The sequence below is a fragment of the Armigeres subalbatus genome, chromosome 1 (assembly GCF_024139115.2).
Source record: "Armigeres subalbatus isolate Guangzhou_Male chromosome 1, GZ_Asu_2, whole genome shotgun sequence".
NCBI classification, from domain to species: Eukaryota; Metazoa; Arthropoda; class Insecta; order Diptera; family Culicidae; genus Armigeres; species Armigeres subalbatus.
This window is the reverse complement of record NC_085139.1, coordinates 66,251,488-66,276,241: the sequence shown is the minus strand read 5'-3', so window position 1 is coordinate 66,276,241 and position 24,754 is coordinate 66,251,488. Positions and strand designations below refer to the sequence as shown.

The following is a 24,754-nucleotide window of genomic DNA, read 5'->3' as shown; positions in this document are numbered from 1 at the left end:
ATTGAGCCCTTATTGCGCCAACCGGAGCTATGGCGTAGTTGACTTATTGCTTCTCCGGAATAATCGGCTACTCTTATTCAATCTCAACTTGAGGTTAAATAAGGGTGGGATTATGAGTATGTTTTATTTAGTTTTTATTACATTGTCACCTATATGGATTCGCTTCATGCGTTTTCACAGTGTACTCTGTGTTTCGGCTTTGACGTTCTTGATACGATACCGACTTGGTTTCATCGTTGCTGTTCACATAAATGTTGAAGTTGTGGAGTGTATTATCGTAATTCGCAATGGCTACAGTTAGGATAGCTCAAATCAATCTTCAGCACAAAAGAACAGCAACGATTAATCTTTGTAGACTTATGCAAAATGGCAAATCCCAAGTGGCTTTGGTGCAGGAACCCTATTTTCGCAAGGGTAGCTTTTACCTAGGTAACCTAGTGAACCCGGTTTTGCTGCTTTCAGTAATGAAATGGCAAACTCTCGATCAATGCCGCGTGCATGGGTACTTGTTAACAACGCTATCGTTGCTACACTTATCTCTGAACTAACAACCAGAGATGTATGTGCTGTCACAATTGATGCAACTGGCGGATCCCCGTCAGGAAATACGTCTATTGTTCGGTTTATTTACCACATGATGAACCATCCCCTACGGATGCTTTCAAACAAGTGGTCAGTTATTGCACGTCAAAAGGCCTTCCGCTAATTGTCGGTAGTGATGCTAATGCTCATCACATCATCTGGGGTAGCTCGGATATCAATCTGAGAGGCTCCAGCTTGATGGAATACTTAAGTAGTACCGAACTTGGTTTACTTAACATAGGCAATCGCCCAACCTTTATGGTATCTAATAGAGCAGAAGTATTAGACATAACTCTCTGCTCCAATAGAATCAGTCACGAGTTGACGAATTGGCATGTGTCAGATGAGGAATCCATATCTGACCATCGCTACATCTATTTTGATCAGTTGAATGTTTCTTCGCAGACCTTGCGTTTTAGAAATCCCCGTTCAACCAACTGGGATCTCTATACAGAGTTGCTCTCGACAAAATTTCATGGATATCTACCATCCATTAAAACTCCTACCGACTTGGATGATGCCGTTGATACTACAACGTTGCATATCGTGGAAGCTTTTGAAGAAGCTTGCACCTTGCGTTCTGTGAAAACCTCAAAAGGAACCCCGTGGTGGAATTCCGAATTGGCTAAGCTCAGGAAGCAGTGTAGAAGGAGTTGGAACAGACGCCATTCAGCAGGGACGGATTCTTTCAAGTTGGCTCGCAAAGCTTACAAGAAGGCTCTACGATCTGCTGAACGATTCGGCTGGAAAAGCCTTTGTGCAAATGTTTCCAATTTGAGTGAAGCCACTCGATTGAACAAAATTCTTGCGAGATCCAAGGATTTCCAAGTTGGCGAAATTCGCAAGCCAAATGGCGACTACACTTCTTCTGACGAAGAAGCGTTAGAGCACTTATTTGATACACACTTCCCTGGATGTGTAGATATTGCATCTTCGGATGTTCCTGATGTCTTTTCATGTAGTTATGGGTCTTGGGCTCAGGCTCGTAGAATCATAACTACTGAATCGATTCAATGGGCTCTTAATAGTTTTGCTCCTTACAAATCTCCAGGGGAAGATGGGATCTATCCTGTTCTTCTTCAGAAGGGTTTTGAGCATATCAAACATGTTTTGAAAAACTTTTAGTATGCAGTTTTGCTACTGGGTATATTCCCATATCCTGGCGGGATGTCACTGTAAAGTTTATCCCAAAAGGAGGACGTGCTTCGTATGAAGAAGCAAAGAGTTTTAGACCCATCAGTCTGACCTCATTTCTTCTGAAATGCTTAGAACGCATTATCGATCATCACATTCGTGATGACTGTTTGGCAAACATGCCTCTTCATGTTAATCAACATGCTTACCAATCTGGAAAGTCCACCGTGACTCTTCTACACAAGGTTGTCTACGACATCGAAAAAGCATTTGCTCAAAAGCAATCATGCTTGGGTGCGTTCTTAGATATTGAGGGTGCTTTTGACAACGTGTCTTTCGATGCAATATTGGAAGCCGCACGTTGTCATGGGCTACCTAATATAATTACCAAATGGATTCACCAGATGCTTAAAAACCGACATCTCTACTCGACATTACGTCAAGCAGCGATTAGGAAATTAAGTGTCTGTGGCTGCCCTCAAGGGGGAGTATTATCTCCACTTTTGTGGAACCTCGTTGCAGATACGCTATTGAGATTACTCAATAATGGCGGTTTTCCTACCTATGGATTTGCCGACGACTATCTAATATTAATAGCCGGTTTGTGTATTACTACTTTGTTCGACCTGATGCAAAATGCTCTTCAGGCAGTCGAAAGTTGGTGTCGCCAATATGGCCTTTCGGTTAATCCGAATAAAACATCTATTGTACTTTTCACGGAAAAACGTAACCGTAATGGTATTCGCCCATTACATCTTTTTGACTCTGAAATCAATGTAACGGATCAGGTAAAGTATGTGGGACTAATTCTTGATTCCAAGCTCTCCTGGACTCCTAACATTGAGTTCAGAGTCAAAAAGGCGTGTATGGCTTTCGGTCAATGCCGACGAACTTTTGGTAAAACTTGGGGTCTTAAACCTAAATATATCAAATGGATTTACACAACAGTTGTACGACCAATTTTGGCTTATGGATGTCTTGTGTGGTGGCAAAAGGGTGAAGTGAGGACAATTCAGTCTAAATTAGGCCATCTTCAAAGGATGTGCCTAATGGCAATGACTGGTGCGTTCTCTTCGACTCCCACGGCTGCTCTCGAGGTTCTTCTCGACGTTGTCCCACTACACATACATCTCAAACAAGAAGCACTTTCTTGTACTTACCGATTATGGGTTCTCGGTTTCATGGAAGAGAATCCTGTAAACCGCAGTTCTACACACACTTCGTTGTTACAACTCATGGTTGATTGGGACAGAACAGTCCTTGCTCCAAGTGATCTCACACTCGCTAGTAGTTTCCCTTATAGGACATTTTCAACACAATTCCCCTCGCGGGATGAGTGGACATCTGGCTATTTGGAGAGAAGTATGTCGGACAGCATTGTTTGTTATACTGACGGCTCCCTCTTCGAAGGTAGAGCGGGTGCAGGTGTCTACTCGCGTGAGCTAAGATTGGAACAGTCCCACTCACTGGGTAGACACTGCACTGTCTTTCAAGCGGAAATATTTGCCATTATGTGTGGAGTGCAATCCGCACTGCAGAAACACATAATGGGCAAAGTAATATACTTCTGTTCAGATAGTCAAGCAGCTATCAATGCCCTCGCTTCGGCCAACTCAAGGTCGAAGTTAGTAATCGCATGTCGAACTCAAATAGAGGAACTGAATTCAGTTAATACATTGCACCTTATATGGGTACCTGGCCATTCTTCCATAGCTGGAAACGAATTGGCTGATGAGTTAGCTCGCACTGGAGCATCACAAGACTTTTTTGGTCCTGAGCCAGCTATTCCAATATCTAAATGTTGGGTGAAGCGTTTGATTAGCTCTTGGGCTTCCACTCAGCACAAACGGTATTGGAGTAGTTTGGATTCATGTCGACAAACAAAATTGTATATCCGAGAGCCATCTCCGGTAGTAGCTAACTATTTAGCTAATCTGTCTAAACAGAATTGCAGTGTCTTAGTCAAGGCCTTGACAGGTCACTGCCGACTCAACTATCACATGGCAAATATTCAACGTGTTGAATCCTTTGTCTGTGATGGTTGTGAATCCGATTATGGAACTTCTTATCATCTGATATGTAACTGCCCAGTTTATGCGCAACTGCGTTTCCAAATATTTGGTAAACACTTACTAAGTGAAATTGACTACAGAAACCTGAACCTTCAAAGTATTCTGTTGTTCATAACCCGTTGTGGTAAGGAGCTATGAGCTTTTGTACGTGTTGTATACGTTGTATGCCCTCTTCAAGGGTACCTTTCCCAAACTTCCCATTTTTCTCCCATCCATATTCCTTTCCTTTTTGTTCACATCCTTTTCCGTCAGGTGCGTGATGAGAAAGGCTGTGAAGGCGATGGCACAAATCTCCCGAATTGAGGTGAACGTGCCCCTGGAGCCGACGTTCTGATACCTGATACCTGGATAATGTATTGATATTACAATCAATGGAGCAGATCAGTTAAATTCGTTGCACTTCAATCGCTTTATTTCTTAACAGCCTTTTACATCCGAAAAATTCGTATGCTTTTCGTCATAGTCCAGCTCTTCTTTGAAAGCGAACCTATGAGCTTTGTCGCTTAAAATCATAAATATTTATTTTTTTCGCCTAGCTTTTCTTAGAAAACTTCACTATATTCAATTAAAAGCAACTCACGATTGCGTGAGGATGCGTGAAATGTTTTTCGTGGAGCCTATTGAGGAAACTTGAATCTTTCCAATGCTGACAATTTTGTTGCTTGATCGGGTTTGGAACCTAATCAAAAGTTTAATTTTGTAAAACATATTATTGTAAAAAAGTTTAAAAAAGCTAGCAACTAATATCATCAATATGGATCTCCTAAAAACAATTTCAGATCGAGTCATGCTTGGAAACGATTTTACATACCCTCATTATTGATACCTATTTTGATTTTCATCTTGAAAATCATTAAAAACCCAGAAAAACACGATAAAACATGAACATTTTTTCATGGACAATTGCGATAAAACTAGCATGTATATTATGGTGAAGTTTTGGCAGCCAGCATTGCTCACAAGTAATCAATATTGATCCGAAAATCCCAGGGCAGGTTAGTATTAATATTTGAGAGTACAAAAACGAAAAATAATATGGAGATATCTAAAAATATTGTTTTTGACTTTTGGCCAGGATTTGGGGTGAAATACTCCTTAGTGCATCATTTGAGTATACTCGAGGAGGTACAAGAATAACGAGATGTTTTGGCATTATGGATACTCGATAGCACAATGGAAAACGACTCAAGTCGAATGAAAAACACTCATCACCTTTATAGCTTTCGAATGTTGTTCGAGAGTCATTTCTTGCTGAAACTTAAAAAAAAAATGGTTAATATTTCTCTACGGGAAGAGAATAAATGGTTTATTATTGTATCTTGAAGAAAAGAATGTCATTATTATACCTACTTTTATAGTTTCCAGACAATATGCAATCTCTTGTTATCCCGAAATCCGCGTAAAAACAACTTCAACTAAAATCGGTTTTTTGCAGTTTTCACGTATTTCTTGGCAATTTCGATAAACCGCGTGAAAAATCAATGGGGAATATTTGCGTAAAAACGTGTGTATTCCAAAATCTACGTAAAAATATTTGAGTTAAATAAAAACTCAAAGGTGCAGCCCAGTCGGGTTGTACGCAAAGGTGACGTTGAACTACGTAGCTGTATGTAATGTACAGGTTATCCAGTTTTCTCTTCGATGAGCCTAAAGCAAGCGTTTTTCAAAGCCAGGTTGCATCTGTTTTCGTTGTTTATCCTGTACTCCTGAGATTGAGTGAGAATATGATTCATGGTGATGCATTTAATTTTTAGACCAACATTTGAAAAGGATGATAAAAATAAAATTTTCAAATAATCGAAGATGAACAACACTAACATATCAACGATCACATATGCAAATTATCAATTGATAACAAATTGCTAGAGAGTAAAAATCGTTGGATAATTGTATCTCGATTCGCAGCATTGGTGAATGCTACTTTTGAACTTATATTCCTTCATTGGTATTAGTTAGGTTTACAATAAAATGATAATTTTATGTTTATTATCAATCGATTCCAAAATTTGAAAAGTTATCGCCGATGACACCTCGCCTACTTTTCACACCTGATAAGTTATCAAATGATAATTCCAATAATTATCGTATGACAATGATTCAGCACAAACCTGGCCGATAGTGTAGCGCTGCAACTATCATCGACGCAAAGCAGAGACTAATCACCCGCCATTAAGTCAATCTAAATTCCCGGTGGCTCATTACAGAAAAACCCATCGTGAAAGCTGGGCTGTCAACAGGGTTTGGTGGTCATCCTATGGAGGAAGTCAGAGTAGACGCGACAAAGAAGTTTGACAGTTTTTTGATAATAATTATTATTCCTTCCCGGAGGTGCAAATCTGATCGAGCGTCTGTTCTCCATGTTGAGAGCGGCTCACAACAGCGTCTATTCCACATGTTAGGGGCGGCTGATCATCATCAGATTGCCAGTGAGGTACTCTAAACTGAACTGTGCACACCATGTGGCATCGTGTCAGCATCGAGAAGGCAGCCCCTTCAACGCGATGTAGGTAGCGCATCCCTGCTAAGGTAGCCTACCGAAGATTCACATTATCCAGAAAATATGGGAGGATGAAGAACTGCCTGCCGGCTGGTTGGATGGCCTCATATGCCCAATCTAAAAGAAAGGGAAACAGACTAGAGTGTTTCAATTACAGAGGGATCACCCTTCTGAACTCGGCGTACAAAACCCTGTCGCGTATCCTGTTTAACAGACTGAGACCGCTTGAGGAGTCCTTCGTCGGCGAATACCAGGCAGGTTTTCGTGAGGGCCGATCAACGACGAATCAGATGTTTAGCCTGCGAATGAAAATTGATAAATTCCAGAAGTACAACTTGCAAACTCACCATCTGTTCATTGATTTCAAAGTGGCGTACAATTCAATGAAAAGAAATGAGCTGTGGCAGATAATGTCCGAACATGGTTTTCCGGCAAAACTGATTGGACTGATACGTCTTCTTCTTCTTCTTATTGGCATTACATCCCCACACTGGGACAGAGCCGCCTCGCAGCTTAATGTTCATTGTAACGTTAATTTGGGAGACGGCGAGGATAGGCTTAACCATTAACTCTACCAAGACAAAGTACATGGCGGCAGGTAAAGATAGGGGAAGACCTAGTGGTGTTGGTGCAGAGGTAGCGCTTGATGGGTATGTGTTTGAAGTTGTTGAAGAATTTGTTTACCTTGGAACGCTTGTGACATGTGACAATGACGTTTCCCGTGAAGTGAAAAGACGTATTGCTGCTGCGAATAGGGCCTTTTACGGATTACGTAACCAGCTCTATACAAAACTCTGATTCTACCCTTTATGGACATGAAGCATGGACATTAAAAGAGGCGGACCGGAGAGCTTTCGGGGTTTTCGAGCGAAAAATGCTGCGTACAATACTCGGAGGGAAACTAGAAAATGGTGTGTGGCGCAGACGCATGAATCATGAACTGTATCAAGTATACAAGAAGAAAATATTGTGAATCGTATAAAATATGGCAGGTTTCAGTGGGCTGGTTACTTAGTGCGAATGTCGGAAGAAAGAATAGCGAAAACCATATTCAACAGAGAACCAGATAGGGGCCGGCGACTTCGTGGAAGGCCACGAACACGCTGGTTGCACGCGGTGGAATCGGACCTGGGCACCCTGAACGTTCAGGAAAACTGGAGAAACGTCGACCAAGATCCGACGATTATGGAGCTCTACAATACGCCAGGCATGGGTGTATCTACACTGTATCCAACCAGGTACCCAGGTAGATATAAGAAACATCGCGCCATTTATTAAGAAAATTGGCTATTTTCACCGGTGTTCCGTTGATTCCGGATCTTCCGGAAGACCAGCAGAAGATCCATTGGACTTAAAAAATGTCCACAATGGGGGTATATATCCCCTTTATTATTTTCCTCAAAACATCACATTGATATAATCTTAATTTACTTCAATATAACGGATTTTCGGACTGTTGTACTGTTTACAACACGCGAGTTCTCATGTTATGCAAGTTGAAGCGAGTTGTGGAACGTTAAAGAGTGGGCAAATGACGCTGTTCAACCAGCTAGCAGGCAATACCTCGTTTTCCCATATCCCATCTTCCCTTAATATGGTGCAGGACTTCATGAAACTGCTCACTGCCATGTTTGAGAAGTTAAGCCTTCCCCAAGGCTTTATTGTTTTTCAGCCCTTTAATTGCTCTTCTAATCTCATCTAGTGTAAGCGGCTCCACAGCTTGTCCATCGTCACCATTTAATATAGTCTCGAAGTGTTGCTTCCACCTGGCAGCCACTTCGGTCTGCGCCTTTTTTTCCGTACGCCATTGACAGTCTCATAAAACCTCCACATATCGTTCTGCTCTATTTTGCGCCTTACTAATTGCTTATTCTTCACATTTTTTTTTTCTTGCTGTGGTGGGTTCGTTTTTCGGCTGCTCTTACTTCCTTGTACCGATCTCTATTCAACCGGGTACCCGATATACCAACAACCGACTCCTGGCAAAGTTCTTCTCATGTGTCAATCTGATCAATCAAACCAACCCGTCCTGGGTCGCCTCAGTGCAGTGCCTATCACTTCTCATCCCGTTATGTATCTTAGTATCGGATTCAATATTATCGGTTACCATCGAGAGGAAGCATCCCATGAGCATTTATTAATCCTCTTGTATTCCCGTAACACGGTAGATCACTTCAACGTAGTGTGTTACGGTGTAAGATCTACCAAACAGAGCCCTAGGTTCATCCATTTTGCTAGCTAGGGCAATAAGGCCGATACAAATATTTAAAAACAATTATATCTGACCTAATAAAAAATTCCAAAACAATTACAATCGAAATTATTGTAACATTACGCTGAAATTAATAGTAATTACGGTAAACTCTATTGTGGCTCACAATAGAATAACATTGAAGAATATTGTTTTCCACCATAACGGCTATTGTAAATGGCAGTTTTACAATAGAAAATAGGGGTTGTTATGTATCTTTACAATAAAAAAATCGATTTTTTCTCGAACAAATTTTTGCCATTACAATTGAATTTATTGTGATTCTATTGCCAACTTTTTACTGGCAATTGAATCTATTGTACGTCTATTGGAACAACAATATGGCACTTTAATTGGTATGATATAAAAACAATAGAATTTAATGTTCATAAATAAAATGTATTGTGATTTTATGATATTTTATTGCAACTCTATTGTATTTTTTATCCGGGATCCCCTCGGTTTTTTTTGCCTAAAAATAATATTTTGAGTGGATAAAAAAAAAATCGCATAATTTTGAAGATTTTCAAAACATTCTTTAACAAATCCGAGGAGTTTTTTTGATTTTTTTTTTATTTTAATATTTATTTTTTAATATCCTCCCCTTGACCCTTCGGACACCAGTAGGACATAATTAAAATTAAATATTTGTAACGGCCAGGGTTTGAATCCAAAGGAGAATGAGAAAATCTCTCACTTATCACGTCTGTATACACTCACATACACTCTCGAACTGTAGCATACCGCGAGAGACGTTTTTCGGTAGCTGTTACGATAATGAACTGATTCGGGGGGCTACAACCCATGATAAATTGCTTTTAATAAGCCCCAGTTACGGGGGGCACCGATTCTGATGATGCATTTCAACTTGTTTTACACAGCTGTGCGAAAAAAAATATGGCCCCCAACATAAAATGAGCGAGTGGGTGCCGCTTATCTGATTCAGTTTTTTTCCAACTTGTATCCAGTTTTCCGCGAGCGGTAATGGCCGCCAGTTTGGCTGCGGGTTAGTCTCTGATTTGACGTCTGTGGAGGTCAACTGCACCCAACGCTCCGAGCATTCTGACCAATGTGGCATATAAAAAGGTGCTGATTCAGTGAATTCAAGCCTTCTTATATACCACATTGATCAAAATGCTCGAATGGTGGGTGCAGTTGACCTCCAGAAACGTCAAACCAGAGACTAAACCGCAGGCATTCTGGTGGCCATTACCGCTCGCGGAAAACTGGATACAAGTACGATAGTTTTGTTTTCATGGCTTGTTATCAATGAAAATAAATACTAAGGTATGGAAATCCATATTTTGTCTGCGTGCCTTTCGTGTATGGCGAAAAAGCCTTCACCACTACATTCGAACGAGCTCCCATAAGAAGCCGTGCAAATATGTACGTCACCATTTGCTGTTTACATTTTCCATCATCCACTAATACACTTGCATTTGGTCTTCTTCCTCACCTTCTATCTATTCTCATTGGCTTGTTATGATTCCAAGAGGTTTTTGTCTCTCTTTTATCGTTGTTTGTTATCTATTGAGAGCGATTTCTGCAAACCCTGGTAACGGCTTAAGTTGTGGTAATTAAGGATTCATCGTATTTAGTCCCCGCTATCAACAGCAGTCTCAGAAATAAAACATAATTAATGTTGCCTTGCAGACAGTTGAAAGACTCGAATTCCTCTTGTTTGAGGCTAAACTGTATGCAGCGGAAGCAACTTTTCAAGTAATTAGGTAGTTTAAAAACCCAACCCCGTGAAACAAGCACTAGTTCTTGAAGCCACCGTTTTTTGGTGTGGCGCTAGTGCTGTTCTTGAAATTTAAAGCTCCGTTCATATTGTACCGTACATTTCGCGCGGGTATTTAATTATCTATCGCAAAATGATTTTCGATTCTGAAAATTTAAATTTCAATAACTTAAGTTATATTGTTCTGTTTTCGTCATCAATTCAGCATTTTACTTGCGATAATAGCTGCCACAATATAATTATCATCAAAATCAGCAGAAATTATCATCGAAAAAACCAATAAATTAATTTCGATAGCCGCCACAATTTAACATATTCTGGTAAGGTGCAATCTATTTGAGGTTTGTCTTGTGTCGTTTGTCATCGCAGCGATCATCATCATCCTCATGAATATATCATTATTGGCGAATAAAGGTTGCATGAAGAAGTCTAAGGATAATATTTGAAAAAAAATTGCACGAGGAAACATACGGGAAGTTTTGACCCTTCCTTCGGAAGTGTCTATAATTTCACTTTGTATGCGTTACGCAGGCGTGTTATGTATTAATCTATCAATAAATCTCTTGAATTATGGAATACAATATATAGTATTTAAACAAATTCACTTTAATATTAAAAATATAATTATAACAAATGATATGATATGAAAATATGCTTAATTTGCTTATTTGTTTCAAAGAAATGAATGATTTTATTTGAGGAACATATAGAAGCATGTACCAAAAAATCTTCTCAGAAAAGCAAAAACGTAAAAATTTAAAGGTGTTTCAAATTTTTTTTTAGTAGAGGCTAGATAGCAAATGTGAGCATGTTTTTAAGGCACTAATAGACCACTTGCATGCATGTATGTTTGCGTATGTGTGAAAATTCTGAAATTTACTACCATAAAAATTTTGCTCATTTTTAAGGTATTAAACAAGATTAGTTTTACAAAATTAAGCATCCATGTGGCGGAATATACACTCAAAATAATTTTCACTTAGAAGCTACTTGAAAACATATCCAGATATTTTCCATGTAGTTTCGGGTGTAAAAGTTAAATGATTCATTAGTGATGGTACTCATTATTCTTAATTCACTAGAAAATAAAATAAAATTTAAGTGAATTTTCGTTTGGCCGTGTACTTAAATGTTAAGTGAAACTTCAATAATTTTTCTTCTATAGTATCCTTGTAGTTGATATCCCGTCCACTAGAAGCGGAAGCAAAAAAGAGTAGAAAACTAATTCACACTCAAACATATTTTTTGCAAATCGTTCTCATAATGCTTCTGCAAAATGTTTCATTAGCGATTGTTAATAAACATACATTTCGCTCTGAGAACCCCACTCATATATTTTTCATACATTGATTTTGAGTAGAATTCACTAGAATAGTATATAGATATTATTTTCTATGTTTTCTAATGAATTCCACTACATTTCTTATTAAGATGCACTTGTCATTTGAGTAAGATTTATTTGATTCCAGTAAGGTCGATGAAAGTTTCGATTTTTAAAGTCTACATGACTTTTTATAGTGGAATTAAAGTGACAATTATTTTGAGTGTATGTTATTATTGAACGCTATTGAGTTTCGTTCAGATCAATGACTGATTTAGTTAGTTCTGGATTAATTAATATCGAGGTCTCTGTAAATTACGGGTACAATATATGCTACCAGCGTTACGATTGTTACTAACCATATCACAATAGTTATTCGATCTGAAGAGCGCCTTATGGATAGGCAGCATGACGTACAGTACGTTATCAATCGTTGTGTTGTCACTCAACCCATGACATCCGCCTTTGGGTAGGCAATTATTTGGTCAGCTTCACGATGAATCACCGTGGGAAGCTAACAGTTTTATCTCGTTTTAAATACTGGAGTCTGGATATATTTCCTTTTAACCAAGGAAGGGTCAAAATCTCACTGTGGGTGGATTAATATGGGTTTTTTATAATTCTTTTCAAACATTTTAGGAGCAATTTAAATAAAAACGGTTAGCAGTACGGGGCTGGGCTTTCCTTCTACTGCATAATAAACGCAATTTTTCGATTTCAAATTTTATTTTGTGATATCACACTTGATACACAGTATGAAAAGTCCGACCCCGTTTCCGTTTTAAATCAAATTACTTCTAGACATTCCACTAAAAGAGTTTAAAATAAGCGGCCATTAGCGCTCGTAACATGCTGTAGATGACCACATAAGCTGGGTTAAGCAAATTTTCAGAGAAATTAAATAAATATATTGTAACTCTGTCAATTATCATCCGATTTTGACAATTTAGGGATGCCAGAACCGGAAATTTAATATGTTTACAGGGCCGACTAAGGTCCTTCGAGGAATAAGTTTGTCAGATTCCGAATGAAAACAAACATTAAGGTAACCAACTTGATTTGGACCCCTACATATTTTGGACCCTCCTGTTGACATTTTATTGATATCTTAACTAGATTCAATGCCGCTGCATAATCCCGCATGGTCTTTATGCAAATAAGATTGCTGCGAATGTGTTTGACTAATTTCCTGTGCGAAAATAATGATATTTGGATGAAATGTTAATGAAATCATTTTTTTCAAGAAGGCAAGCGTTACAATGCGTTACGCTTCAAAGCATACATCAATGAATATCTCAGAACGAACACAATCAGTTCATGTTGAAATTGCAAATTTGAATCGCTGCAATCTTCTCATTGATGCATGTTAATCGAAAGATAAGACTTTGCTTTAGCTCAAATGACCTGTGCAAATTGAAAATTCATTTTTGAAGAAACTAAAAGGGGGGTGTAAAAAAATGTGTACATTTGGGGGTCCAATCTTGCACTTTCCAAAACAAAAAATATTTTTTTAGTTAAAAATCTCAGCGATTTATAAACATCCGATGCCCATTTCAAACTTCCTTTTCATAAATAAGACTTTCATCTATGAAATTATGTGATTTTAGCTTGTATCACACGTCTCATTTGAAAGATATAAGCGGATATTGGGTAGCACTTCCTCTAGGGGTTCAAAAATGTTGCATACCCTAAACTTGAAAGCGCCAGTTCGAAGATTTAAAAAATACGCAGTCTTAAAAAAGGCTGGTGCACCTTCCGAAACCATTAAAACGTAAATCTATCACAAGTAATCTTGGTCTGCAAGCAGGATTATTCGATAATTATTGAACTGCCTCTATGAGATATAAGACAGCACACCTACTTTTCAGTTGACGAACTCAATTCATCTATTTGATCTTAACTTGACGCATTAGCTCTTTGGTTACAAACTTGAGTTCACTATAATGTGGGCGTCGAAACTAAGATAAATGAATCTATTTAGTCATTGTACGTGTCATCGACAGTTGTTTTATGAAACACTATTGGAACCTTTTTTCTGTACATTTGATCTGTTCCAGCTGGAAGTAGATGTCGCAATGTGGATAAAATTTTGCTTTGAACTGGACCATTTGTGTGTTGACAGAATAATAGTTTTTTGAAGCATAATGAACTTAGCGTAAAAGTCAGGAGATTAAAAATAATAACTATCGAGCTGCAATGATCATGCACCGGAAAAAAGTTCTTTTAGCTGACGAGAAACCTAACCATACTGCTCATGTCGCAAATGTGTAACATTTAAATTTTTTTCGATTATGAGTTAAGAATCCTAAGTAGCCTAAGAATAAAATCAGATTAGTAGTGACTCAATTGTTCTGCTGCATTTAATTTTAATATGAATCTGAAACATGCATTCTCCCAGCAGCTGTTTTGGCGATTGAACGCGTTATTTTAGCTACGGAATTGGGATCAATGCACTTTGCATTTACGCCGCATTTCTGAGCAGCAAAATAAATAATTATTTTATTTATTTAAACAAAATTCTAACATGAACAGAAATTTGCTGGAGATACCAGCGTTTTTTTATTTTGCTTCAGATTCAAACGAGAATAGTGTTCTTTAATTTGAAGGAAAAATAAATCACTGCTGATCAATCAGTTGGTTTGCAGTCTTATTTTTTCTACTTGCAAAAAATTGTTTTTTTTTACAGAACGATGCATTAGAAATTAAAGGCACTCTCCTTATCACAATGCTAAATATTTGTCAAATTCCTTCAGACATCTATCACACCGTTAAGATATCGACATGGGTATCAGGCAAACTTGACAAATTTGTTATTATTAATAATTTGGTATTTGTTATTGTGACAAATACAGTGCTGATAACTTTTGCGCTATAACGAAACATTTGATCTGAAATTAACGAATCAGCTATAGAGATAATTGCAATACATTTATGAAACATATTTTAGAAGGTCCGCTTAAAAAAACTGTTTCTTTATTTTTTATTCGAATTAAATCTCTCCTCGAGCGATATTGTCGCATGCGTCACTGTGTTCCGTGCTTAAAGCAACAGCTTGACAGCTAGCACCAAGTTTAGCACCAAGTTTTCGGCTCCAATCATATTGTATGCAGATGACAGCCGTTTCAGGGGGCTGGTTTAAATACGTACCAACTCTTCATGAACTGGTGAACAATGGTAGTGAGAGGAACATACGGATATGCTTATTACTGAACAAATTATCTTGCTTGAAATGGTCTTATAGACAGAGCTAAACCGCGGGTTTTCAGTGTTTTACTGGTGATATTCTAGAAGCAAGACTAGGCTATGTTCTGTGACTGTGGCTAAGGTCGTGGGTCCGAGTACCATCGAAGGGTAAGTGGTCACCTCCAATACATTTTTCAAATCAATATCTTCCACATAATGTACATATTTACATATGAGTTTTCAGAACTAGCTGATTCCACCAATTCTTCATTCGGCCTATGTCAGTGGTGACTGCTCTCTTCATCTTAAGTTTCTGGTTAATAATCACCCAAAATTAGTCTATAGGACAATGTGATGGATTCAACTCTGTTTACAAATAATAAAACGCTGTGAAAAGCTTGCATATCCGACCACTAAGAACTCCAGTATCTCTTAAATGAAGTGCCTCATTTCTAAATGATCTACTCTTTATTTGACCAATTTTGGATTTTTTAGAATGGTTCGAAAGATAAATTAAGCATCTTCCAGGATGTTACCTAAGATTGATCATAGCACTGGGGTTTTCGTTAAAGAAGGTATAAAATCAGTGATTATGCCTGAAAATACAGAGCATTTTAAATTGCACCTTTTCATGGAAATTGTGCAGGGTAGCGTGTGATTTGACATGAGGCATTAATTAGATTAGAATTTTGTTGCTACCCAGCAAACACAAGATCGTATATCATAGGGAATAAGTGTATAAAGCGGAGGCCTATACGCACATTTTGCACGCAGTCAAATGGAGGAATACGCCTATAACGCCTCCACCATGTACACTTATTCGCTAGCATATGCGATTTTGTGTTGACTGGGTAGGTGATGGTATATATGAAATCGCCATTTTAGACTATGCAAAATATTCCGATGTATGGAATATTGTGAATTGGAATTGGTAAAGATGATATCTTCTATAAAGTTTGTCAGATGTAAATGGAGTGATTTAAAACGTTGAATGTTCAGGGTGTCCAGGACTACAAAGCGATGCTCAGTATAATGAGTGTTTCTTCCAAGAGGTAGCACTAGTGAGCAGTTATTATTGAGTTTACTATTCCATGTAACATCTGTAAGTATTTTTGTCAAATTGAATGTTGCGGCAGGGTCCTCCAAAAGTTTTCTTTATAATTAGCCTGCTCTAGTGATGCAAATAATATAGTGCATTCTCAGTATAACGTCTTGGCTATCCAAGAAATACCTGGAGTTAAGGCCACGCGTAACTAAAGATCAGTCAGCCTGTTTCAAATATGGTGATGCGTTATAGTTATGAACATGCGCTGTTAACACATGCGTAACTCCAGGTATATCTTAGATAGCCAAGAATATATATTGTGAACTCGTTATATTATTTGCATCATTAGAGACGCAACGATCAAGTTTGTCAAAAAATACTATGCACCAGGAGATACTATGGACCAGTATCTATGTATTAATATCTAAATTGTATGTATTAGTATCTACATAAATATTATGCACTAGTTCAGAAATAAAAGAACATATTGCAAGCAAACTTGTGCCGCCTATATGTAAAATTCTTAATAACTTTCTCTGTTTCAGGACACATCATTCCCTTTGCCAAACTTTGTTGAAGACATCATCTTTACAAATTCCAATTTTTGCAATAACAATATTTACAATATTTTATATAAAGGAATATCTTGCATACTCTAAAATGATAAAATGATTTTTTCATGAAATTCTGAACTAATAAATCTCTCATTTACAATGTTGTGAAAACTCATATGTGAATATGTACGTTATGTGGAAGATATTGATTTGGAAAATGTATTGGAGGTAACCACTTTCCCTTTTATGGGACTCGAACCCATGACCCTACAGTACGCTAGACTGGTGCTTTAACCAACTAAGCTACGAAGGACCTACGTCGGCCTTCGCAACCTAGCGACTACTGAACGAGCTCGAGATTCCCAAATTGGACGCATAGTCAAATCACTCATAATCCATTTCTCAAGCCAACACTCCCACATGTGTAGGGTACACTTTCACATTAGTGGAGCGTGAGTATTTAGAATGTCTGGCGGCTATACACATTCTTCATCAGCAACTGTACTGATCAAGTGAGGTTGTGTAAGCTATTTGCCAGTCGGTCGTCAAGCTCAGACCCGACCGCATTGCGTAGGCAAGAGCACGCAACTCAGGAATGATTTGACAATGCGTCCAATTTGGGAATCTCGAGCTCGTTCAGCAGCCGCTAGGTTGCGAAGGCCGACGGATGTCCTTCGTAGTTCAATTGGTTAAAGCACCAGTCTAGCGTACTGTAGGGTCATGGGTTCGAGTCCCATCGGAGGGGAAGGTGGTTACCTCCAATACATTTTCCAAATCATTATCTTCCACATAACGTACATATTCACATATGAGTTTTCACAACATTGTAAAATAATGTCCATGTCGGGTGGTTTAATCCCCGGAAATAGGCAATTAGCTTTGATTGAACTGAAATCTCTCATGTCAACTGCACAACTTCATTGAAAATATGCAATCTAAAATAAAAATCAGGTTTATTAGATATAAGTAACATAGGCACAAGATTGATCTATGGTCGATCTTAAGTAACGTTCTGAAAGATGTTCAATTTAACTTATAAAAATCCAAAATGGGTCAACTATTTAAAAAAAGTTATAACAATTTCAGCTTGAGGTCAATATGTCCCCAGAGCACATTCAACGTAAGTTTTTGCCTTTCTCGTATACAAAGTATACGTAAAGGCTATAGGATCACTCCAAAACCGAACTTTTTAAAGAAGGCTCGGACACCCATAGTGCTATATACCAATCGACTCAGCTCGACGAATTGAGATGATGTCTGTATGTGTGTATGTATGTGTGTGTGTGTGTACAAAAATGTGACACACTTTTTGGTACTTAGCATTATCCGATTTGCTCGCAACAAGCTGCAATAGTCGCTGATTGCGGTCTAGTTGTTTCCTATTGAATTGGCCCGATCAGTCATTGCGTTCAAAAGTTATTAGAAAAACATTGTTTTTTGCCAAGGTTCCCCCTTGGGAAAAAAATTAAAAACGATTTTTTTTAAGATTGCAACAATGAATTCAAATGACTGCAAATGAATATGAATTGATGGAATAAGTAAAATCTACCCCCTAAAGTGCTATTTTGACCTCTCTTATGTGTTTTCTTTTTTTTTTTAATGTGCGAGAAAGGCACCACCAACGCTAGGTGGATTGATATGGGCTTTTTGGTAAAATTGGACTGTAGCGATTATTTTCAAGATTTTTCAAGCGATTGAGGATAATGAGACTTAGAACATACGTACATAGTAGAGAATACAGTATGACCCATTAAAAATGCAACAATATCAAAATCATAGTTACGCAGTAACATATTTGAGAGATTATGTTACACAGTTTAATTTTTTTTTTCATAAATACGTTCACCAGATTTAAATGTTTTTTTTTATTTTCATGATAAGTTAACTTACACATATTTATATAAATAGTAGAAATAACCATTTGATGTACTGGAACACGAGTTAAAAAAAACTGTCGCATTTTTTATGGGTCATACTATATGTCCTCCATACGGAGTATTTGGTTGAATGAGCTATGAAGAATCAAAGAAATATCTAAACAATCATGGCATTTCAAACAAAGATCAAAAGTGGGTCATTCACAAAGAAATGGAGGTAGTAGAATTTACTTTCCATCTATGATATGTTTGGGTTCCTTTAAAAGAAAGAAAAATATTTGCTTTCGTGAAGGAATTCAAATTGTTCAATTTGATTATATCTTCTATTGGACCATTATTTTTCAATGTGCTATTCCACTTATTTCTGGGAAGAGATTTAAAAATACACTGATTTTTCGTCATACTTAACCTGTTGATTCCCTCATTTCATTCAAAGTCAATTATACGTAAATTATGTATGAGGTGGATAAGCACATTGCTAGAGCAAAAAAGTTGCTTCACGCATCTCATTAACATGCGGCTTCATATTCTTGGAAATCAACAATTTCTCGCAGCGGAATCTTCCACTCATTAAACGCGAACGTAATTCAATGCAATATCACCCGTGTCAGAGCTTCAACTCGTTAAAATCTTACCTTTCTGGGAAACTCCACGCACATCAGGGTACTCGCGTTTTCGTTAATACGAAGATTCTCCACCCCCAAGCGGCTTCCAACTGCTCCAATTCTATCTCGAAAAACTCGATCCGCTTTCAATCCATTCTAAGGGAAACCATTCAAAGACCACCGAGCATTCCGTATAGGGCCACAACTCCAATTAAAATTACATAACACTCTTTGATGCCGCTTGATTTTTCAGCCAGAAGCAAAAAACATTCAATTCACGCACAGGTGAACGTATCTTCTCAGTTGAAATTTAATTTTCCAGGAACACTTATCATTAATTTTCCCGTTTTCTGAACGAATCGCACGTTTGACTTTTGCTGATTGTATTCACTTAGCGAAAATTTGTTACCACGAATCATCACAAAACACGCACGTTCCCACAAAAAAACGGCAATCCAATTAAGTTGAAGGATGTTTCGTTTCTTAGATATGGCTTGCCGATTTAACAGAACACTGTGGTTCGAGGAATGACCGAAAAGCACTCCGGGATAATATTTGCTCCACTTTTCTTTGCCTTTTCTGAATCTGATCCAAACACATTTTGAACCGACCGACAACAATTGCCCTACTGTTGTTGCTTTTGATTTGCTGCTCTCGCTCTTCTTGAAGTGCAATCAATAATTTTCCATTCAAAACCTACCGTAAACTGTAGACAGTCGTGCTACGGTACGAAGCAAACGGCTCACGACGCTGGCGGCAGGTTGACCTCACGAACGTTCCCCGTTTCAATCGCAGTAGCGGCAACCCGGATAGCCGAACGGCAACGACGCCGACGACGAGGAAAACTTGGCAAACACACTTGTTTGAAAACGCCCGCAGGGCCTAATGCGCTTTCCCGATGATGCTTCTTTTCCCACGACGGAAAATAAAACTCACTCCTCTTCACCAACGAGCTTCAACTACTCCCACCAAATAGGGGACCTAGAACTCTTCCGGAGCAGAGTGGTTTCACTCCAGGCGGTTCAAGATTCTGGATCCGTCCTGGACCCTTTTCGACTCGTTTCACTCCAGTAATAATCAATTTCACAAGTGGCGGAAACAGCCAAATTTAATCGATTTCTATCCCATAAAAGACAGTTTCAAACCATTTGAGGAAAAATCCACTACACACGATTTTTTCCTTTGATTTCACCGACACGCACTTTCGCAGTTCCGGCAACGGTAGGGTCTATGCCTATGGCCGCCGAGGAATACCAAAGGTACTCCACAGTGATCTACACGCTTCCTATACGGCAATCAACGACCCCGAGAAATCGCACCTTTGTCTGGCAACCACCAACGGAGAGCAAATTCTAACTGAGATGAAAAGCGAAGAAAATACGATGCATTCGGGGAAAATTGCCAAACGGTAGCAGCAGTACAGCAAGCGGCATACCAACCATTGCCCTCCAATCCCACAAAGCTCCCTCCCACTTTTTGCGCCCAGCACATGTCGTGCTCGGTGTCGGAGAGTGGCTCTTACAGCTGCAACCCATAGTTCAGCTGTAGAGCGGCAGCAGATCAGAGCATCTTCGCTTCGCATGGCAGTCGTCGGTCGTCGCGCCACGATTCGATGTTATGCGGGTGGTGGAACTCACGTGCGATGAAAACTTTCGTGGGAAAGAGCGAGAGAGGGAGCGAACGGGAGAATTTTCCCGCACGTCGAAAATAAACCACCCAGGAGTGAAAATGTTCGAATTAGATCAAATTAAAAGGAGATTGTTTTTGAAGTAGTAGTTTCAGCATCAGTTGTACTTTTAGATGATACTTTTCGTTATTAACACGAGAAAAAAGCGGGAAGTCCGGAAATAGGAATAACCTCGAAGCAAAAGGATCACATTTAACATAGGAACTTCCAAAAATTATGTTTGCATGCTTTTGATCGGAGCAAAAACAAAAGCTGAATTTGTAAAATAAATATCATATGCGGATAATCTTGAATCCTTGCATTGGATTATTCATTGATATGCTTGGGAGTAAATACATTGCATTATGGGTTCAAATATTCAAAATTTATGGATCTCTTAAAAATAAGACAGTACCTACCTCAAATCGTTCTATGCAAGTTGCGGTTCACCTTTGGTTGGTTTCGGCGTTTAGGAGAATACTACCAGCATAGTAAATAAAAAAAAACTGATAAGAAAATTATTTTGAGCTTTTTAGTGGAATGTTTTCACCTGTCATAAGACGAGTTTATACAATCTCATTGAATTCCACCCCTTAATTGTATCTTGACAGATACGTATTTCGACCTCAAAAGTAAGGCCGTCTTCAGTGTCTCGTACTTGACTCGACTTATAAGTGGTGGACAATTAAGTGGTGGAATTCAATGAGATTGTATAAACTCGTCTTATGACAGGGGAAAAAAAAACTTTCGCGGTAGAAGATTATTTTCTTCTTCGAGCCACAGGACTCCAATTGAAGTGCGTTTCAAGAATTGACGTCACTGTGGGAAGAAGATTGCAAGACTATTTTCCAGAGGGGGGACAACGGATTTTTTTTCATATAGAGTTTGGCAAGTATGACAGTACCCTCTTATTTGGCGCATAAATTTATACTCCAATGTCAAAATGCTCATATACTTACATAAATTGTCGTGGTATTTGTGAAAATTTGTATTGTTTACCATTTTTACAAGAGAGAGTGGTGTCGAAAGCACATATTAAATTAGATTAAAGATTGCAACGAACAAAAATACACCAAATCTGAAAAAATGTAGTGTTTTCACTTTATTCCGTACGCGAAATATGCAGATAAATAATTATGTTGGTAGAAGGAACTCTAAGGTGAGCAGAAACAGTTGTTTCTTGCATTATCCAAACTTTGTGCGTTTCAGAACATTCTCACTCACTGCAGTGTTTATTTTTCATAGACTACGGCTTGGTGTTAGTGCCGTCGGCATTCGCTCGATTGGTGGCAACAAAAATTTGACAGCTTAGCACCCGCCTGCTATTTTCCGTTGGTATTTACGCGGTGAAAGGATCGAAGTAAGCCTTGCGCGCGGTTAGCTGTCAGCGAATTTTTGTCTTTGATATCGTAAAGGTTTTATTTCGGCTGGTGCTAGTTCTGAGTTTTTACCGGTTTCAGGTTTCCAAAACTACCACAACTTGTGTAAGTGTTCTGAAGAAAAATGTGCGGTTTTGTGATTTATTCTAAGAAATATACGTAAAAACTGTGTATAAGGTAGAAGCTTCATGGGAGCTAAGAGTCCCTCCCATTTTGTGGAAATGGATTTATTTGGTTCGAGCATTTGTTCGAGAATCCGATAAAGAAAAAATACGGACTGATTTTACGGCAACGACTCTCAGTGCGAAACAGCGGACACGAATAGGAATATGGAACGTTCCAACCCTAGCCCAGCATGGTGAATTGGCACAACTTGCCAATAAGGTACGCTGCATGGCCAAACTTTGGAGAACACAGAACGCCGTCGGGACAAGTTCTGCTATACTCTGGACACGGGTCCGGAACCTTACTATAATCCAATGTTATGCGCCAACTGATGCTGGTGATCTGCAAGACAAAAAAAAAAACTTCTACAGCCAACTCAATGCCGTCGTAGATAGAATTCCAAAGGGTAATATCAATATATGTATGCGCGACTCCAATGCGAAGATAGGATCCGACAACTCGAACCATGGCGCATTATGGGACGCCATGGTCTCGGAGAAATGAGCGAAAACAGAGAGCTGTTGGCAGAATTTTGTGGTAATAACGACATGGTGATCGGGGGATCGCTCTTCCCTCATCGACCGGTTCACAAGGTCACGTGGGTCTCCGGTGACGACTTTATAGAAAATCATATCGACCACATCTGCATAATGGAAAATGGAAACGGAACCTTCCTGATGTACGGAAAAAACGTAGTGCGTAGAACATGCGTCAATAACGAAGCGCCATCACTGCTAGAGATTCAAACAGCCATCCAAAGCATGAAATCGAATAAAGCCCCAGGGGTCGATCGCATATCAGCCGAGATGCTCAAAGTGGACCCCATGACATCTGCTCAACAACAGCATCGTTTATTTTGTAATATCTGGGGCACAGCAACTTTCCCGGTCGACTGAATGCAAGGTATCTTATTGAAGGTGCCCAAAAAGGGTGACCTAACTGTACGCGATAGCTGGCGAAGTATTAATTGCTGTGTACCGTTCTCAACGTTCTATGCAAAGTTATCCTAGCCCGGATTCAGGAGAAGATCGTTGCGACTCTTCGGCGGCAGCAGGCCGGATTCCGTGCCAGAAGATCCTGTGTGGACCATATTGTCACGCTCCGCATTATTCTGGAGCAGATCAACGAACTCCATGAGTCCCTGTACTTGGCATTCATTGACTACGGAAAATCTGTCGACTGTCTCAATCACGAGAATATGTGAGGCGCCCTGGAAGCAAGGGGGTTCCTGAGAAAATCATCGACCTCATCGAGGCACAGTACGAGATCTTCTCGTGTAGAGTGCTGCACAATGGTGTCTTTTCCGAGCCCATCCTGGTCGTAACTGGTGTGAGACGTAATGCTCACTCAATCTCAGGAGCACATGATTTTCCCTCACGAAAGTTTTCGGGAAGAAATCGCTTTTCGGGAAAGAAAAACAGCCTGGAGAATGATAACAATTTTTCGTTCACTTCGATTGCCGCTAATCGTTGGTTTGCTCTTCTTCTTTCATATTCGAGTATTTTCGTGGCATCATAAATGCAAGTTGTAGTAGCTTATGTGAAACAAATAACTTAATGCTTTCATACAGATAGCGGGGTGGTATGACTAGAGTGAGCACATCCCCACAGCTATTATTGTTAATATACTGGGTTCGATTCCCGGCGCGGCCATACAATTTTGTAATTGTTCTACGATAATTATCGCGAAAAGTGAGTGAGAGGTAAACTGCCGCTAACCGCAAGTCGAGCACATCTGTATTTGGGCCTCCATATACAGATGTGCTCGACTTGCGGTTAGCGGCAGTAAAAGTAATGAAACGAAAAGGGATTTTCATTTAGGCAAGGGTTTCGTTTTTCTTCCAAGGCTAATTCTAGAGAAAAGATTGATGGGTGAAAGATGATCCTCAACATAAACCACGAAACAAGATTTTCCCTTGTCCCGAAAAACGCTTGCTTTGGTCTCATTAAAAGAAAAGTCGAAACCCTGACCGTTACTATTCCTCATCGTAATCGACGAGATTCTGGTAGGTGCGAATGGGCCGAAAGGGTCATTTGGCCGAAAGGGTCATTTGACCGAAAGGGTCATTTGGCCGAAAGGGTCATTAGGCCGAAAGAGTCATTTGGCCGAATGGGTCATATGGCCGAAAGGATCATTTAGGTTATTTAACCGAAAAGGTCATTTGGCCGAAAGGGTCATTTTCGGATTGGAAATTGTCTCGACTTCCCTGGGCATAAAAGTATTATCGTGTTAGCCTCATGATATACGAAAGCAAAAATGGTAACTTGGCTTAGAAACCTCACAGTTAATAACCTTGGAAGTGCTGAATGAACACTAAGCTGCGAGGCGGCTCTTTCCCAATGTGGGGATGTGATGCCAATAAGAAGAAGAAGAAGAAGAAGTAATTTAACCGAAAGGGTCATTTGGCCGAAAGGGTCATTAGGCCGAAAGAGTCATTTGGCCGAAATGGTCGAATGGTCGAAAGGATCATTTAGCCAAAAGGGTCATTTGACCGGAATGGTCTTTGACCGAAAGGGTCATTTGACCGGAATGGTCTTTAGGCCGAAAGGGTCATTTAGCCAAAAGGGTCATTTGGCCGAAAGGGTCATTTGGCATAAAGGGTCGTTTGGCCAAAAGGGTCTTTTGGCCGAATAGGACATTTGGGCGAATAGGACATTTGGCCGAATAGGTCATTTGGCCGAA

General features: G+C 39.2%; 1 protein-coding gene across 1 annotated transcript in view; it reads right to left on the bottom strand.

Moving 5' to 3' along the window:
- LOC134209848 (5-hydroxytryptamine receptor 1-like) overlaps positions 1-20,207 on the bottom strand; it is a 286,177-nt gene extending 265,970 nt beyond the window's left edge. The window contains exon 1 of the mRNA XM_062685896.1: positions 18,893-20,207. The gene's annotated coding sequence lies outside the window, so the exon portion shown is untranslated. The remainder of the gene's footprint in view (positions 1-18,892) is intronic.
- Between the last annotated feature and the right edge of the window lie 4,547 nt (positions 20,208-24,754).